We start from the raw sequence: 19,143 nt of genomic DNA, 5'->3' as shown, positions 1-19,143 counted from the left end.
CACGCTGTCGAACTTGGCAGGATCCGCTCCAAAGTTTCCTCGCATCGGTAGCTCCAGGCAGATCTTATTCTGTGGCCCCTGCTACCCCTACATTCCTTCAGGCCACAAGGACTGGGAGTGGATAGTTTATTAGTGGCATTGATAGCATTTAGCCCCCAAAACGGCTTGTGGTTTTAACTGGACTGTTGCCTCGTCTTCTCCCGGCTTGGAGGCTGCAGTCAGAGCGGGATCAGGGCCTTCGTCTCGCCGTCTAATTATGGGCCTGTCCAAACATTGTGGCTTCCTTTTCTTTCCCTTGTGATTATAGCCAGTGTTTCTGAAAAGAGTCCACGTCTCCCTTCCCTGCCAGCGTCCCTCAGTTTCTCTTTCTGCGAGCTTAGCCTTGAGTGGGAAGAGGCTTCCTGACCCTCTCTGCTTATGTGTTGTGAATCTAACAGGTATCAGAAGCCGCCTTTTATACCAAATTGTCTTCTAGTCTAGATTCTCCGCCTTGACCCCCCCCTCCATTCTTTTTTTAACTGGAGATGTTTTCAGGAAATTGAACCCTGGACCATGCCAGGCAGGCACTCTGCCTTTGAGAAACAGCCCTGTCCCGTAACAGCACAGTAAGTGGCCTTACGCTGTTTAAGAAATAAGAAATTTTTATTTATACCCCGCCCTTCCCGGTTCAGAAAACCAGGCTCAGGGCAGGGCGGCCAACAACAAATTTAAAACACTTAATTGATGCAACAAAAAAATAGCATAAAATACCGTATAAAACGCGAATAACAATAAATTTAGAACTCACAAATCAATTTAGGGGGGAAATCCATCCAATAAACATTAGATGATCACCAGGGCTAGATGGCTAAATTAGTCCTATTTGGGCCAGCAAGGTGACCAGGGGAGAATTAGCTGTGGGATCCCAGAGTGGGTAATCTTCATAAAAAGAGGAGGGGGAGGGAAGGAAGGAAGGGGAATAAAAGATCAGGCTAAGTTCACATTGAAAGCCAGGCAGAATAGCTCTGTCTTACAGGCCATGCGAAAGGAAGTTAAATCCTGCAGGGCCCTGGTCTCATGGGACAGAGTGTTCCACCAGGTCGGAGCCATCACACAGGTCGGAGAAGGCCCTGGCCCTGGTGAAGGATAATCTGACTTCCTTAGGGCCCAGGACCTCTAAACTATGATTATTCATGAACCTGAAGGTCCTCTGCGGGGCATACCAGGAGAGGCGGTCCCGTAAATACGAGGGCCCTAAGTCCATCTAACTCAGTATTGTCAGCACTGACTGGCAGCGGCGCTGCAGGATTTCAGATGGGGGTTCTCTCTCCCAGCCCAGATCTTCAGGCAAAGGGGACATTCCCAGGTTGAACCGTGGGACCTTCTGCATGCAAAGCAGGCGCGCTCCCACTGAGCTCTTCCCTTGGGAATAAGGGTTCTAGTCCTCATGGTTCCTAGCGTAAGGCGGATTGAATCGGAACCTAGGAAGCTGCCTTATACTGAGTCGGGCCATTGGTCCACCTAACTCAGTGTTCTCTATGCTGACCGCCAGGAGATCTGCTCTCCCGGGTTTCAGCTGGGGGTTGATCCCGTGGGTCTTCTGCCTGCATAGCAGTTGCTCTGCCACTGAGTTGCGCTCCTCCTTCTGCCTCGTGGGCGAAGAACAGCCTGCTCCTTAATTCTAAATATGCAGTTGCTCAGTTTGGAAAGAATGGCATGCCTCCATTCCTTGGTCATTTTACACCCAATCCCAGCAACGATGGATCAGGCAATTAATTAATTTGTTAGCCACCCGATACAGGGCAGTTTCTTGCAATCAAGCTTGCTTAAAACGGCCACCCATATTTAAGAGATCGCGGCATAAAACGCCACCCTCTTTAGGGCGCAGTGATGGACACATAACAGCAGCTAGTAATTTTAATAACTGTTTTGTGTGTGTGTGTTTTAAAAATGTTTTTATACTGCTGCACACTGATGAGAAGGCAATGTATGAATACTTTAATGACAGAAATACCAGATCAGATCATAATAAATAATCTCAGAGACTGGATCGAGCGGCAATAGCTTCATTTTGTTTCCTTGCACTTGAGGGACGTCCGTCTGTAGGAACACAAAGCCAGCAGATTCAGAGTGTGCAAGCTCAGAAGGAAAAGGGGAACTCCAGATGAGCGGCTTCTTCTTTTTGCCCCTGTTTCTCAAGCACTTCTCTTTTTCATCATTATGATGATGATCATCACTATTATTATTTCTTTCCTCTGGCTCGCTAAGTGCTCTCTTCCTCCTTGGGGTGGGAGGGGAAGCTTAAAAGTGGTTGTGTGGAAAACCACCCTGCGTCCAAAAATACAAGGCTTGGAAAAGGCAGCCAGGAAGCCGAGAGCTGCTTGGCGTTCTTTTGTAACAGCTCCCTTGAGCCTAAAAAAACTGATTTCCTCCCTCCTTGACTTTCTCCGCTGGCAGAATAATGGAAGAAGCTGTTTTCACAACTCCCTTCCACTGTGTTTCTGTTTAACTGAAGCTCTTAAATTTGCATGCTGCGGGGCAAAGGAGGAGAAGGTGTATGCTTTTTTTTAAAAAAAGAGAGAAACTTAGGTTTCTAGTCCTCATGGGTGCAGACATAAATCTGTTTTAAGCCCACCATCAATTTTAATTATTAATACCTGAGGGGTTGTTTATAACTGTCTTTTTATTGACAGTTTTATTGTTTTATTCCTTTTGTGAAGCGTTTTGAAGTTTGTTCGTTGTACAGTAGTTTGGTTTTTTTACAGCCAAGCAGTATATAAATCTTGTGAAATAAATAAAAATATTGTGAAAAAAATAAAATAGAGGTACCTTTGACCACAGTACAGTTGACAAACAGGGTGTAGCAAAAACTTCTTTAAAAGGAAACACGGATTTTTTCCGCCACAGAAACCTGCATTTCATCAACTGTACATGCATTCCACAAATTATCCCCACTGGCCCTGTTTCCTGTCACAAGGAGCGGGCAGCTGCTCTGCAAGGCAGGTTGGCATCTCCTCACCTACACCCCCCCCAAAAAAATCCCTTTCTTATTACTGGGAATCTTATTTGGCAAGCTTTCTGGCTCCTGAGATTTCTCTAGGAGTCGCCTGTCTGCTTTCAAGGGCACATCTGCATCCATGAGGACTAGAAACCTGCAGAGCATCCCCTTTTAAAAACACAACAGCATAGCTTAAATTCTCCAGAAAGCGTAATTCTGCTCATTTTAACACGTTATGTCATTTTGTAACCTCAAGTCACTCGGGGCTTCCTTTGGTGGCAGTGATGAGCAGAGGCTGATTGACACTGAGACCAGTCTCCTTAGGTAGTTCGTATAATCAAAGAGTTGTAGCCTTGGAAGGGGCCCCAAGGGTCATCTAGTCCAACCCAAGTCTGGATTGGCTGTTGTGTGTCTTGGCTTCCCTGTTCCTTTTTCACCTCGCCATCCGTGCTCTCGTTTCAACCAGAACTTTGCTCTTTGGCACCACGACTCACGCAGCAGCGAGGGGTCCCAGAAGGACCCCTTCTATATACTGTTATTCCTTCCTGCCTGATGCTCTTAGCAGCTCCGGGAGATGGCTGGATATAGCCTCACCCTTTCCGTTTCCCACAATCCCCCTGGTCCGGCATCACCCTGAGGAATTGTGGGAAGTTTCCTTGTCACCTTGTCGTTCGCCTTTTCTGAGACTGGGGTGGAGGCGGGGAGATAGGTTTCAGACCCCACAAGAGGGGAGGGACCTCAAACTCCACCCTCTGCCACAGGCCCTGATCCGCATCCCGCCCCTCAAGTGCCCCAAGTGAGGAGGTGAACTCCCCACCGAGCGGCTGGTCTCCCCAGAGATCCCTTGAAACACAGAGCCTTGGGGACAACCCTCCACTGTAGTTGATCTTCAGCCGCCCAGGAGCACCAGAAGAACTTCTGCCTAGCACACGGAAGCGCCTTGGTTCTTCCCAGCCTCTCCCTTGGTCCAAGAGAGGGTATGGTGGCGCCTCTTGCTAAGCCAGCCTTGGGGAAGCTGGCTAGGGAGGAATCGGCTGGGCTGTTTATAGCTGTCCGCCACATAATTGTGCACAGCTGTCTGAAGTTAAGCCCTCTCCACACAGGTCCCTTGCTGTCTTTTTTAGCATGGAAGCTGGCAGTTTTTTTAATAATTCGAGAGAGCGCAAACAGCCTGGCATGATAGATGGAACCAGCTGCTCTCCAGGACACAGTGGTGAGAGGGAGATAAGATGTCCTTTTTTTGAGTCTGGAGTCTTATTTAGGGTCGGAATTAAATACAGGCAAGGAAGGCGTGTAGCTCAAGGGCAAAGTGCCTGATCTGCCTTTGTTCAGAATCATGAGGACTAGGATCTTGGGATAGCTCAGTAGCTGAGTAGCTGCTTTGATGCAGAAGCCTGCAGGTGTAATTGCCAGGCAGCGATAGGAAAAAGGGCCCCAAAGGATCCTTGCTTTGTAGAAGCACCTCTGCCAGCCTTCGGGCAGTCGGCCTTGATCTTGCCCATCGCACAAGTTAATTGGGATCTGAGCGCCGGACAATGAGGTCAGCAACCCGCTCTTGTGCTTTTGCGTGCCTACGCAGAAGAAAATTTATCCTGCACGCAGAGCCTCTGTGAAGCTATCAAGGCTAGGTAGCCTTTGGCTAGGCCTGTCCTCTACGATTTTGACATCCTGTGGCAATGAGTTCCACAGGTTAATCCCACCCTTGCGTGCAGAAGACTTCCTGCTGGTCAGTCCTGAATCCAATGGCCAACCTGGATCTCTAGCATTAGAAAAGAGCGAGGGGACCTCCATTTGCTCTCTGCCTCTCCAATACATGTGCCTCTATCATAAGAATAGAAAGCTTTTCAGAATCTTTTTCCCAGCCCTGCCTGGGATCAAACTTGGCACCCCTTCTGCATGCAAGCCATGCCCCCCCCCCTTTGCAAAGGGAATCCGTTGCCATGTTCATCTGAGTCACCACCGCTGAGTGTGTGAGACACAGAGCAACGCTTACAGGAAACCCAAGCGCCTGCCCTCTGCACCGGGTTATAACAATTATCCTTCTGGCTCTGCCTTTGTCTTGCTGGGACCACCAGTGGCCCTCCAGGGCGTCGGACAGAGAAGGGTCCTTTGAATCTGGGACCTAAGACCATAACAAGAGCCTGCTGGGTCAGGGCAGTGGCCCAGCCAGTCCAGCAGCCTGTTCTCCTAGCAGCCACCCAGATGCCCGTGCGAAACCCGTAAGCAGGATTCGAACACAAGAGCAACTCTCCCTTCCTGCAGTTTCCAGCAGCAGGTATTCCAAAGCATTACTGCCTTCACTATGGAGGCACAGCCTAGCCACAAATTTGCCTCTTTTAAAGCCATCCCAGTTGGTGGCCATTCCTGCCTCCTACTGGAGCAAGTTTAATTTTGTGCTGCATGCAGAAGTCCATCCCTTCCACTTTGCAGAAATCTAACACCCCCCCCAGAAACTCCTCTGGTCCAGGTAGGCTCCCTGGCTGGTTACCCCCCCGTTCCTCACAGCCCGCTAGTGAGCTGCCTTCTGCCTGTGTGTGTATGTGCGTACCGAATGCCAAAAAAAGAAAGGGAGGGGGAAGAAATGGAACCACCACCCTCGTAAGCTTCCGTCTGTGAATCATTTCTCAAGCAGCCGCTCTCTCTCTCTCTCTCTCTCTCTCTCTCTCTCTCTCTCTCTCTCCTTCATTGCAATGTGGTTTTCCGACCAGAGAAGCTCCACAGAGTTCTGCATTCTGAGTCTGGTGTGCAGATGCTGCTCAGGCGAGGCTGGAGGCGGACGGCACTCCTGTTGATGCAGCAAAGAGCGCGATCCCACAGCACAAGTGAGTCCCCCCTCTGCATTTTTAAAATCTTATTTATCGGCAGGGATGGAGAGATCCATCTCTCCCTCTTTCTCTCTCTCTATCTCTGCCCCCAATGTGTTTTGTCAGCTGGTGGGGATTCCGGGATGCTTTAGAAATAGCCCCCTATGGGGCAACGGGGTGGGGAGCTGGACCGTACATTCTTCCCCCCCCCCCCAGCCTTTTGAGCCAGCACCCTGCCGGAAAAAGGCTGCTCGGCTTCTGCTTTTTCCGAGACCTTCCCGCGCCCTTCCGCTGGATTGCAGAGAGAGAGAGAGAAACCTCAGAAGACGTGGAACGTGGCTTCCCTTTTTCCTTGCAGAAGCTGACACGCTTTGCAAAAAAAAATATTATTTTGCCTCCCTGTGTCTCCTGAATCTAGCAGAGGCTCCTGTGCATGCATGTGTGCTTAGCCGGATTAAAGGACTTGCTGTGGTTGCTGTCAGTTGCTCCCCCCTCCCCACCTCTGCGGAGTTTCCTTAGCGACAGAGACGGGCTGAGCGTCTCTCGGCTTCGTGCAAAAGCATCTCTGGATCAGACCATCTCAGCCAGGCTTTTGCTTCTCCAACAGAGCCAGGCTGGCACTCCCAGGGAGCCCAGGGGCACAAATGCAGCATGTCCCCCCTCTTCCACTCCTTATTTTACTCTCGCATCTGGGGGTACACTCTCTCTGCACCTGGAGGCTCCACCTGAGTCTGGCTTCTCCCTCCGCCGGAGTTTGCTTAGCAACAGCAACGCAGGAGCGTTCTCCAGGGCCGCTCTGCTATGGATTTCCTGGAATGAGGAAGGCTGAGAGAAGACAGGTGGCGGTAGTTTTAGCTCAATTCAGGAGATGTAGCAGGTGGCCTGCAGGAAGAAGGTTCCAGGTTCTGTCCCCAGAAAGGACCAGAGAGAGCGGCTGATAAGGAGGGGGGTGGGGGTAGGAAAACCTGTCTCTGGGATGGCAGAGATTCTGTCTGCAGCAGATGACATTGAGCTGCATGAATAAACATAGTCTGGTCTGAACATGGGAAGCTGCCTTCTGCTGAGTCAGACCACTGGTCCATCAAGCTCAGTATTGCCAGCACTAGCAGGCAGCGGCGCTCCAGGGTTTCAGAAGGAGGGACAATCCTTTTTTTTTTTTTTTTTTTAATGCATAATTTTTATTAGTTTCCAAAAATCAAAACACAAAATAAGCTATTTCAATATTCATATCAATTCACCAAAAGAAAGATAAAAGACTTCCTTCAGTCATTCCACGAATCGTCCAAAATAACAGTAAACAATATATCCGCATTTCCGTATTTGTAATGCCTTAAGTCATTCTCATTCTTCCATTTTTTTTTTTTTGGCATTACCCTTTACCTCTTACAGAGCACCTCTGAAACCTACTAGTGTTGTCTGTTCATCAATTAAACTTTCCAGATATTTCGTGAAACTTTCCCAATTTTTAACAAATCTCTGATCTTTGGTATATCTGATTTTACCTGTCATCCTGTCCATCTCCACATAATCTAATAGTTTAGATCTCCATTCCTCCGTTGTCGGTACACTCTCGTTTCCAGTTTTTAGCTATTAAGACCCTTGCTGCAGTTGTTGCGTATTGGAACAATTTGTAATCTTCCTTCTTTATCTCCTTTCCTACCAAACCTAGTAGAAACGCCTCGGGTCTTTTGGCAAAGGTGTATCTTAACATTTTCTTCAGTTCATTATATATGCTCTCCCAAAACTGTGTGACCTTTCGGCATTCCCACCACATGTGGTAGAAAGTCCCCTCCCTTTCCTTACATTTCCAGCATTTGTTGCAGGATCCATACATTTTGGCAAGTTTAACCGGAGTTAGGTACCAACGATAAAACATTTTCATTAAGTTCTCTTTGAGTGACACACAGGCTGTGAATTTAAGATGTTGTTTCCAGAGTTTTTCCCACTCTTCTAAGTAGATGTTACGACCAAGATCTCTGGCCCAGTGCGTCATTACCACCTTGACCTCCTCGTCAGCTAGGTTCCAGTCCAATAAATACTTGTACATTTTTGATAGTATTTTTGTATTATTCCCCAAAATCTCAGTTTGAAATCTGGAACTTTTATCGGCGTAGCCTTTATCTTTGGCGTCTTTCCTGAACATATCATTTATCTGGTGGTAGTGCAGCCAATCGTATACTAGTGGTTTAATCTGTTCATACGGCCTTATTTTCCACTTTCCTTCCTCTTTCATTAATAGTTGTTCATAGGTTGCCCAATTGGCTCCCATATTGATCTTTTTGATAGCCATAACCTCTAACGGAGATAACCATTGGGGTGTTCTGGGTTCTAGCATATCTTTATACCTTTCCCAAACCTCCAACAGAGGGCCCTTGAATATATGATTCCCAAATCCTTTGTGGCCCTTCTTCCGCCCATGCCACAGATAGGCGTGCCACCCATATCGGTTATCGTGGCCCTCTAAGTCTAACACTTCACTGTCTTCTAATTTTATCCATGCCTTAACCCAGCATAAACAAGATGCCTCATAGTATATTTTCAGATCAGGTAGGGCGAAGCCTCCCCTTTCTTTAGTGTCCGTCAAGATTTTAAACTTTACTCTCGGCTTCTTCCCCTGCCAAATAAATCTAGAAATCTCTCTATGCCAGGCTTTAAATATCTTTGTACCTTTGATAATCGGAATGTTTTGAAAGAGAAATAAGATTCTTGGTAATACCGACATTTTGATTGTGGCTATTCTGCCCCAGAATGACAATCTAAGCCGACCCCACGTTTCTATGTCCTTTTTAACGCCTTTCCAAACCATTTCATAATTATTTTTAAATAAGTCTATGTTTTTTGGCGTTACCCATATCCCTAAGTATTTCACCTTCTTTGTTACATCTATTCCTATTTCTCTTTGTAGTTCCTCGATTTCATCTGCCTGCATATTTTTAACTAATATTTTGGTCTTCCTTTTGTTTAATTTAAAGCCTGCCACTTCTCCAAACTGATCGAATTCTCTGAGTACCTCTTTCATTGAATCCAATGGATCTTCCATTGTTACAACCAGGTCGTCTGCAAAAGCTTTGGTTTTATGTTCGTGCTGACCGACCCTGATACCTTTGATTCTTTTGTTATCTCTGATGGAATTCAATAAAACCTCCAATATCATTATAAATAACAGTGGGGACAGTGGGCATCCCTGTCTTGTTCCTTTAGTTACTGTTAATTCTTCCGTCTCTACATTGTTTATTATCAATCTTGCTCTTTGTTCCGTGTATATTGCTTTTATCCCATTGAAGAATTCAGTACCTACTTCCATGTGGTCCAATTGTTTCAGCAGGAATTCCCAATTTACGTTATCAAACGCTTTCTCAGCGTCTACGAATAACAGTAAACCTTGTTTGTCACACCTTTCTGTTAGATATTCTATAATATTTATGATATTTCTTAAGTTGTCTTTCATTTGCCTCCCCGGCAAGAAGCCGGCTTGGTCTCTATGGATACTGTTTACCAAAATAATTTTAATTCTTCTAGCCAAGACTCCCGCAAAGATCTTATAATCTATATTTAGTAAGGAAATCGGTCTGTAATTTCTAATTTGCTTTAAATCTGTATCCTGCTTTGGGATTAGTGTAATCAACGCCTCCTTCCACGTCTCCGGTATTTCTCTTTCCTTTAAAATGTTGTTCATTACTTCTTGTAATGGGTTTAGCAGGACTGATTCCATCTCTTTATAATATCTGCTAGTAAACCCATCTGGGCCTGGGGCTTTCCCATTTTTTAAGTCTGTTATTATTGCTTTTATTTCCTCCGCCTCAATTGGGGCGTTTAATTTCTCTTTGTCTGTTGCGGTGATCTTATTGATGTTCTTAGCTATTAGATATCTCTCTATTTCCTTCGTCTGGTTCCTTTCTATATTTCTAAAGAGTTCTCCATAGTAGTCCATGAAGGCTCTCCTTATTTCTTTAGGTTTGTCTATCTCTATTCCTTCCACCACTATCTTGTTTATTGTATTTTGTTCCTTTCTTTTTTTCAGCTGCCAGGCTAATAACTTCCCTGTTTTGTTGGCATGTTCGAAGTTCCTCTGACGCAGTCTTTTGATTTTCCATTCTATCTCTCTATTTATCAGCATTGTATATTGGGCTTGTAAGACTTTAATATTCTCTTTTATTTTCTTATTTTTTGGGTTTTTAATCAATTTCTGCTCGTTCTCTGCTAGTTGTTGCATAATTTCTTTTTTCCCTTTTTCCCTTTTTTTGTTCTTAATTGCACTCTGTTGGATAAAAAAACCCCGCATCACCGCCTTGCCTGCATCCCATACCACCTTTAACTTTGTATTATTGCCTAGGTTATCTTCAAAATATTCTTTTAGTCTGTTTTGGGCCTTTTCTACTACCTCTTGGTCATCCAGCAGATAATCCTTCAGTTTCCATCTGATTAATCTACTCTCTTGCCCTTTCAATTCCATTTTTATTGGGTTATGGTCCGAAATTGTTCTAGCCTGAATCTCCACCCGTGCTGATCTTGGGACTAGCTCTTTCGAAATCCATATCTGGTCTAATCTGGATGATGAATCATTAGGTTCTGAGTGGAAGGTATATTGCTTTTCTAGAGGGTATTTATACCTCCAAATATCTACTAAATTGCAGTTTTGGGCCAGGGAGAAGAAGGTTCTAGGCAATTTCCCATCTTTACTCTTTGTGTCCCTCAATCTATCCAGTTCTAACGACACCACGCCGTTCATATCTCCTAATAGTATGATTTTCTGATCGGCGTAGTCAGATAATCCTTCTTCCAACTTCCCATAAAATTCTGACTTATTTACATTAGGCGCATATATTCCGACTATTATTATCTTTTCTCCCTGCCAGTTTATTTGTATTGCTAATATCCTTCCTTCTTCATCTTTGAATAGATGTTTCGCTTCAATTCTTTTATTTATATAAATAACCACTCCCCTCTTTTTACTCTGGTCTGAGGATATAAATTCGTTCCCCAGTCTTTGGTTAATCAGGGTTCTTTTGTGTTTCCTCGCTATGTGTGTCTCTTGGAGACAGATGACGTCTAAACTTTCCTTCTTCAGAATGTGCTCAATTCGGTTTCTTTTTCCTTTATCGTTCATCCCATTAACATTCCAACTAAACACCTTTAGTGCCATCACGATTTAATTGTAGGGAAAGGGGGCAAAAACAACTATTGGTTCCTTTTATGCTTCCTCTTCAGTCCCTCCCCCCTCCTCCCCCTCCTCCCCCGAGCCCCCCGCCCCCCCCGAGTCCTCCCCCAGTCCCGTCCCTCCCCCTCTGCCCTCCTCTCTATGCGGTTTTAGCTCTTTATATTTCCTTAGAAATTTGTCTGTTTCTCCTGGATTTGTCAGTTTTTGTCTCTTGCTCCTGTATATGAAGGAGACGCCTTCCGGAAACTCCCACTTAAACTCAATATTATTTCTTTTGAGTATCTGTACCAATTCTTTATAGGAGTCTCTGCGCTTTAGAAGCCTAACAGGAATATCTTTAAAAATTATTATGTTGTTCCCTCCGATGTTAAATCTTTTCTCTCTATTCTTATGCAAAATCTTGTTTTTTATTTCCTTATCTTTAAATATAATTAGGCAGTCTCCTACAAATTTTTTATTTTTTGGAAGCTTGACTTTTAACCTGAAAGCCGATTGAATTGCCTTTTCCACCTCTTCTGGTGGCATCTCTAGCCAGAGGGCTAATTCTGTTGATAGTTTTTCTTTTATATTTTCTCCCTGGGCTTCAGGTATACCCCTCATCCTAAGATTAGCCTCCCTCTGTCTTAGTTCGTTCATTGCAATCCAATCTTTCAAATCTTCTTTGAAAGGAGGGACAATCCTGGCCCTGGGATTGAACCATGCAGACTCTCCCCAAATTGTTCTGAATTGAGGGGCTGATTCGAAACACAGGGAGGTGCTTTACACAGAGGCAGAATGTTGGCCCATCTAGCTCAGTATTAAGGACACTGACTGGCAGCAGCGTCTCTCTGGGGTTTCAGGCAGGGAGTCTCTCCCCCAGCCCTACCCAGAGATGCCATCAGGGATTGAACCGGCGACCTTCTGCATGCAAAGCAGGTGCCGTGCCACTGAACTACAGCCCCATCCTCCATAGTCTGCAAAATGACTAGTTCCCAGGGTTCCTTTTGGAGGGGAAGGCCATCACCTCCAGATCCTTCCTCATGCTCGGCGAGGGCCAACGAGAGTTGGGAGCCCATCTCGTCCACCACCCTCAGCTCAAGGCTCTCATGTTCTCCTTGCTCCCGCAGGAGGCAGTGACAGCCACCAACTTGGATGGCTTTAAAGAGGACACGACACATTCTTGGAAGAGAAAATAAAAAATTCCTTCCAGTAGCACCTTAAAGACCAACTAAGTTAGTTCTTGGTATGAGCTTTCGTGTGCATGCACACTTCTTCGGATACACTGAAACAGAAGTTGCCAGACCCTTCTATATAGTGAGAAGGTGGGGAGGGGTATTACTCAGAAGGGTGGTGGGAATGGGAGATTGGCAGATAGCTGAGATGAGCCTGTTGACGACTCTTAACGACTGTAATAGGTCTTACAGGAAAAGGCAAGGGGTGTTCTTGGAAGAGAAGTCTGTTAATGGCTCCTAGCCACAGTGGCTGTGTTCTGCCTCCATGACTGGAGGTAGTAAGCGCTTCTGAACATCAGTTTCCTGGGAATCGCAGGTGGGGAGAGCTGCAGCGGGTGCCCAGGTCCTGCTTGCTTGTTCGCTATCCGTGGGGTGCAGTGGGTCAGTGCGTCTGGCTGTTAACCAGAAGGTGGGTGGTTCGAGCCCAGCTCGAGGGCTGGACTAGATGACTCTCAGGGTCCCTTCCAAATCCATGATTCTGGGATCACGTCACTTCTAGGATTCTATGTGCAGCTGCTTGACTATTGTGGGAACAGGAGGCTGGCCCAGGTGGGCCACCGGCCTCATCCAGCGGGCTCGACTTCTTCTGTCGCGTTCCCAGTGACAGCAGGTGAGAAAGTGGGGGGGGGGGAATATATTGCAAAAGCAGCAGAACTGAAGGCAAGCAGGACAGGGAACCGGCCAGGCTGGCTTGGGGGCTGATGGGATTTAGAGTCCAGCAACATCTTCAGGAATTCCCCTTTGCTGTTGAATGGGTCACAGCACGTGAGCAGATTCCTTGTGTGGGCAGCAATGCCTGCCCTCTCCTGTCAGCCACAGATGGCAGCTAATACGAGCCTCCATGTGTAAGGGCAGCGTCCCCAAGATTGCCAGCCACCGTAGGAGAATATCCAGTGACTTCGCGTCTGGCTGTTGCGCTCCCCAAATTCACCTGCTTGGCTACTGTGGGGAACAGGATGCTTGTGAATAGGGGGGGCCTTTGGCCTGATCCAGCCCAGGCACTTCCAGTGCTCTTATTGCACTGAGTGAAAGGAGGAGAGGCTATTCACCTCCCCATCCCTCAAATTTTCTTTGCATAGCTGTCAACTTTTCCCATTCCTTGCAAGGAATCCTATTTGGAATAAGTGAATTTCCCTTTTAGAAAGGGAAATGTTGACAGCTATGCGTCTTTGTTTTATAGTTTTCCCCCTTCCAGCATTCTTCGGTTTTTGGATGCATTTCCTTATCACATTAGACCATCAGAAGAGAGCCTGGGTGCAGGATCAGGCCCATCTAACGCAGTATCCTGTCCCCACAGTGGCCAGCCAGATGTCCCAAGTGGGACCTCAGCACAAGAGCAGCTCTCTGCCCACTTGTGATTTCCAGCAACTGGTATTCAGCACTGACTGTGTCTCCTAGAGCTCTAGGGACCGTCTGATGAGATTGATTGGCAGGATAATAGAATATTAGATTTGAAAGGGACGCGTAAGGGTCGTCTAGCCCAGCCCCCTGCAATGCAGGAGTCACAGCTGAAGAATCCCTGACAGATGGCCATCCTGCCTCCACTGGAGAAGATTCCTCCATCATCTGAGGTAGTCCATTCCACACAAAAGGAATAGGAAGGAGAGAGGCCTTTTCCTTGCGATGTATTAAGATTATGTAGAAACCTGGGTTCAAAACCTGTATTCACCCACAAAGGTTCCCAGGTGACCTTGGACCAAACCTCAACTTTTAAACTTTTTAATCGTATGTGTAGTGAGTAGGGATGGGGGAGAAGAACTCAGTTTGCTTCTCATTTTAACACAAACCCACCTGAACCAATAAAAGTTAAAGGGACATCTGACCATTAGGTCCGGTTGTGGCCGACTCTGGGGTTGAGGCGCTCATCTCGCTTTATTGGCTGAGGGAGCCGGCGTTTGTCCACAGACAGCTTCCGGGTCATGTGGCCAGCATGACAAAGCCGCTTCCGGCGAACCAGAGCAGTGCACGGAAACGCCGTTTATCTTCCCGCCGGAGCGGTACCTATTTATCTACTTGCACTTTGTGCTTTCTTTCGAACTGCTAGGTTGGCAGGAGCAGGGACTGAGCAACGGGAGCTCACCCTGTCGTGGGATTCGAACCGCCGACCTTCTGATCGGCAAGCCCTATACGCAAACCCAAAAATTTCTCTCTTCTGTGTAATCCACACTCTTCCCAACTTTGCGGTCCTGTTCTCCAACCAGAAGTAATTGCCGTGGGATGTTGCAGCGGCTACTGGGATAAGTGTTTGGGTAGGTTTGTGGAGCCTTGTTCTCTTGTCAGACCTCCTGCCATCTGAGTCGCTGCTGCATCCCAGGGTGGAGATGGGCAGGAGCAATGCAGTGACAGTGCAGTTCAGGTGTGCCAGGAGAAGCCTCGCCCCTACCCTGCTTCCTCCAGGTATGCAACACCAACCAGGTCGGTGGGAGGTCAGGTACGTAGTGCAGCCTACCATGTTTTACGGCGGGGCCTTCTCATTGGTGGCACCCCAATTGTGGAATATCCTTCCCTGGCAACTTTGAGATTGGGCTGGTACGACATGGACTATCTTTTGGCACCAGGTAGAAGCATTTATTCCGCCCCCCCCCCCACGTGTTTTGAGTTGTCAGCATCAGCCTATGCTGTGTAGAAGATGCAACAGATGTGTGGAGTGGGGGGGTGTGTTTCGCTCAGTTTTTTAGACTCTGAACTGTAAATTCTGTGAATATATTTTTGATGGGTTGGTTTTGAGGCAGCGTTTGGATGCTGTGACCCTGCTTGAGTTCTTTGTATGATAAAGAGCCGTAGCTCCATAGTAGAGCATTTTCTCTGCATTCAGTCCCTGGTGGCATCTCCAGGTCAGGCTAGTTGAGACTCCCTGTCTGAAATTCTGGAGAGCTGCTGCCAGTCAGTACTGAGCAAGGTGAACAATGCCTAGCTAGATAACTCTGTGAGACTGCCCGTGTTTTGGATGCTGAAGGGTCTGGGTTCAGTCTCCAGACTTAAAAAAGGATCCAGCTCGCAGACTCTCCTATTAAACCACCCCTTAATTCATAACCATGAGGACCAGAATCTTGCCAGGTAGACCAACGGATTTGGCTCAGTAAAAGGGCAGCTTCCTGTTTAAGGCTACAGGGTATATGCAGGTAGAATAGAAATAAATACTGCTTGAAAAGAACTAAGGATTTACTTTTAGCACCGTAAACAATAATTTCCACACACTTAAATAACCAACGAAAATGACATAGCCGTTCCACTTAAGCCCACGTTGCCCCAGGGCCCATTCGTCACTCTGTCCTGCACAGGGTGTCACGCTCTTGAGTCCCAGGGGTTTGCGAGTTATTCTGCAAATATATGGCAGGTATACTTTTAAAAACAGCAGTAAATATAGATAAGCTCACCGAACTGGGGGAGCTTCTTGCAAAAGCTCGGCTTTTCATCGCTCCTTCCTCCTCCTCCTCCTCCTCCCCACATGTCAGTGAGTTCTGGCTGATGCATCTCGACGAATCTTAGCACACAACAATTCCTTTCTGTCCCTCGCGGAATGCAAGGCTGCCGTTTGCCAGGAAATCTAGAGAGCCAGGGTGGTGGGTGGAGTGAAGTTTCAGATCCAGCTGAGAGATAAGAGGGGGCAGAGCCTGGCTGCTGCAGGATCAGGCCCAAGGGGGCCTGCCCAGTGCAGGATCCTGTTCTCACAGCAGCCAGCCAGATGCCCCCAATGGGAAGCCTGCGAGGACCCAGGGGCAACACAGAACCCTTTCCCCATGTGCCCAGAAACTGGTATTCAGAGAGGCAGACTGCCTTCATCCCTGGGGGTAGATTGTATGGATGCAAAAGGCCTCTTGGATTTCTCCAAGAGTGGGATGGGGTGTTCAGAAGCTCACTGGTTTCTGCGTGTGGCTGGGGAGAAAGCTGTCATCAGGGTTAGGCTGCAATGAGATTGCAAACTGGAGCGCTAAGAAAGGCAGGGCTGGCTAACCCAGCTGCCATCATTCTTTCATGTAGTATCCAAATCAAGGGAAGTCATAGTCCAGGGGTCAGCAAACATTTTCAGCAGGGGGCCGGTCCACTGTCCCTCAGATCTTGTGGGGGGGCCGGACTCTGAGGGGGGGGGGGAGAACGAATTCCTATGCCCCACAAATAACCCAGAGATGCATTTTAAATAAAAGGACACATTCTACTCATGTAAAAACACGCTGATTCCTGGACCGTCTGTGGGCCGGATTTAGAAGGCGATTGGGCCGGATCCAGCCCCCGGGCCTTAGTTTGCCTACCCATGTCATAGTCCCTCTCTCTTCTGCCTTGGTCAGGCCCCACCTGGAGCCCTGTATCCAGTTTTGGGTGCCACAATTTAAGAAGGACGTTGAAAAGCTGGAAGGTGTGCAGAGGACGGCAACCAGGATAACCAAGGGTCTGGAAACCAAGCCTGATGAGGAATGGTTGAAGGAGCTGAGTGTGTTTAGTCTGGTAAAGTAGAGACTGAGAGGAGATATGATAGCGATCTTCAAATATCTCAAGGGCTGTCACATGGCAGACGGAACAAGCTTGCTTTCTCCTGCTCTGGAGGGCAGGACTTGAACCAAGTTGCAAGAAAGAAGATTGCGACTCAACATCAGGATGAACTTTCCGACAGCAAGAGCCTTGACAGTGGAATGGTCTCCCTCAGGAGGTGATAGACTCTCCTTCCTTGGAGGCTTTTAAGCAGAGGTTGGATGGCCCTCTGTCATGGATGCTTTAGCTGAGATTCCTGCATTGCAGTGGGTCAGGCTAGAATCTACCGCTCTGTGATTCTGTGATCCCTGACCCTCAGCCATGCTGTTGCTGGGAGTCGGACCCTGGCAGCACCTGGAGGGGCAATGCTCCCCCAACTCCACTCTGCAGCTTCTGTTACTTTTCTGGACCTCTAGCTGTCTCTCCCATTCTATCAAGCTCCAGGGGGAATTAACGCACACATGCGTTGGGATAACTGGGAAATAGGCCTTGTTGCACGCCTTGTTGTTGTTCAAGAGGTCTGTGTTTCCTTTTGGGAATGCGGCACAATGGAGGCTGGGATGTCTTTAGGATGCTTCTCCGTGGCTTCACTGCCTCTCAACACCAAACTCTGGCTTTGTCCTAATTAACCTGAATTAGCAAGCCTTAATGGCCCATCACCCAAGCGATCGCCTCAACGCAGGAAGCTAGTCTGGCTTATATCTGAACACTTTCTTGATCCAGGATTTCGAAGGATCTTGCAAACAGCCTCCTCCCCCTCCAAACTCATAACAATATTTATCAATTCCCGGTGGCTCCCATAGAACCATAGAATTGCAGAGTTGGAAGGGATCCCAAGGGTCATCTAGTCCGACCCCCTGCAACCCAGGAATCTTTTTGCCCATGACTCAGAGATTCAGAGTCTCATGCTCTACTAACTGAGCCAATAGGACTGTCTCTCTATTTCACTTTTCTCCAGAGAAGTCCAGTCTGTGTTTACAGGATTGCCAGGCAGTTCTGATTGGGTTTTGTTGACCTCCCCTCCATCTACCTGAGGCTCCTAGCCCACAGGTCTAAAGTCTGTGAGCCAAACTCCCAGCCGCTGCTCTTCCTGGCTCTTCCAAGCCCCAAAGAAGCCAGTCAGGGAGTGCTTCGTGGGCTGCAGCTTTCCCTATTAGAAAACCCCAGCCATTCCTCCCCCATCTCTCTCTGTCTCATGCTAAGGAAACTATTTTCCTGCTGGGTGTCGGCAGTGCTGATTGCATATCGATTACCTGTCAAATGCCTGCAGTGGCCTAGTTCGTTAACATTTTTAAATCGGAGCATCACGGGGCCTTTTCTGCGGGGCAGAAGCCCTGAGATCCAGGCTGGTGAAATTCTCTCTCCCTGCCCCCAGCTAGATTTGCTCACTGCACACCACAGGTTTTTTTCCCTGGGGGAGCTCACAGGAACTCCGTTCTGGCACCTCTCAGGGGCACCATTGCCATTCTAAGAGAACGAGGGAGGGGTTCAAGATGAGTTCCAGCACCCCTTTTTCTAGAAAAATAGCACTGGGTGTGTGTATTGCGGGGTGGGGGTGCGGGGAGCAGGGAGCAGGGAGTCCACCGGGCTTCCTGGCACTTGCTTGGGTTCCCCATCAATGTGTTTCACGAATCTTCATCTCCGTCAACCATCCTCCCCATCTATTGGCTTGTGTCTGACCGAGATGAGTCAGGCAGGAGGTTGGTATCTCTCAAACGCTGCGGTTTCCAACGGGCTTCGAGGGAGTCTCTTTCGACCTCTCCTAGTCCTATCTTGGCTTCGCTGCTGTTTCCTGACTTCTGTAACCCCCGGTAGGGAAGCTGTGACAACCTCCCCCTTCCCCATAACACCCCCCCCCCCGGAGCCTTTCTTTGACCCATCTATCTTTTTGCCTTAGTCAAAGAACTTTGGGGTTTCGGTTTGGACCACTGCCCAAAGCTTCGAGGCAAATCTTGCTCTTCTGCCTCATAAAATAACAATAATAATAAATAATATAAATTTATTTATATCCCGCCCTCCCCAGCCGAAGTCGGGCTCAGAGTGGCTAACAACAATAAAAGTAACACAGCATTCTAAAATCAATCATTCTAAAATCAAATCAAATCAGATTAATGGCAACCACTGGGCTAGAGTTCTGTGAGGATTACCAAAGGAGGGGGTCAGACTGTGCCCTGGCCAAAGGCCTGGTGGAACAGCTCTGTCTTGCAGGCCCTGCGGAAAGATGTCAAGTCCCGCAGGGCCCTAGTTTCTTGTGATGGAGCGTTCCACCAGATCGGGGCCACGGCTGAAAAGGCCCTGGCTCTGGTTGAGGCCAGCCTAACCTCTCTGTGGCCCAGGACCTCCAAGATGTTTTTGTTTGAAGACCGTAAGGTCCTCCATGGGACATACCAGGAGAGGCGGTCCCGTAGGTACAAGGGTCCTAGGCCGTATAGGACTTTGCTTTGCTTTTCAAGGAGGGCTAAAAAAATAATCACCTGCCTCCTTTTGGAGAAGCCTGCTCTGCATCTGTCGCAGGTGTGCCTTCTC

At 47.7% G+C, this 19,143-nt stretch overlaps 1 protein-coding gene across 3 annotated transcripts in view; it reads left to right on the top strand.

Moving 5' to 3' along the window:
• SPECC1 (sperm antigen with calponin homology and coiled-coil domains 1) overlaps positions 1-19,143 on the top strand; it is a 111,824-nt gene that overhangs the window by 3,475 nt on the left and 89,206 nt on the right. Inside the window, exon 2 of one of the 3 annotated variants that reach the window (XM_083479792.1) lies at positions 5,691-5,799. The exons of 1 other annotated variant lie outside the window; for it this stretch is intronic. The gene's annotated coding sequence lies outside the window, so the exon portion shown is untranslated. Of the gene's footprint in view, positions 1-5,685; positions 5,800-19,143 lie in introns of all 3 variants that reach the window. One more of the 3 variants, XM_083479791.1, reaches the window with a different exon arrangement.

This window comes from Podarcis liolepis (genome assembly GCF_965112155.1).
Source record: "Podarcis liolepis genome assembly, chromosome: 16".
NCBI classification, from domain to species: Eukaryota; Metazoa; Chordata; class Lepidosauria; order Squamata; family Lacertidae; genus Podarcis; species Podarcis liolepis.
Note: the sequence above shows the minus strand (reverse complement) of the source record. Positions and strands in the feature narration are given on the sequence as shown.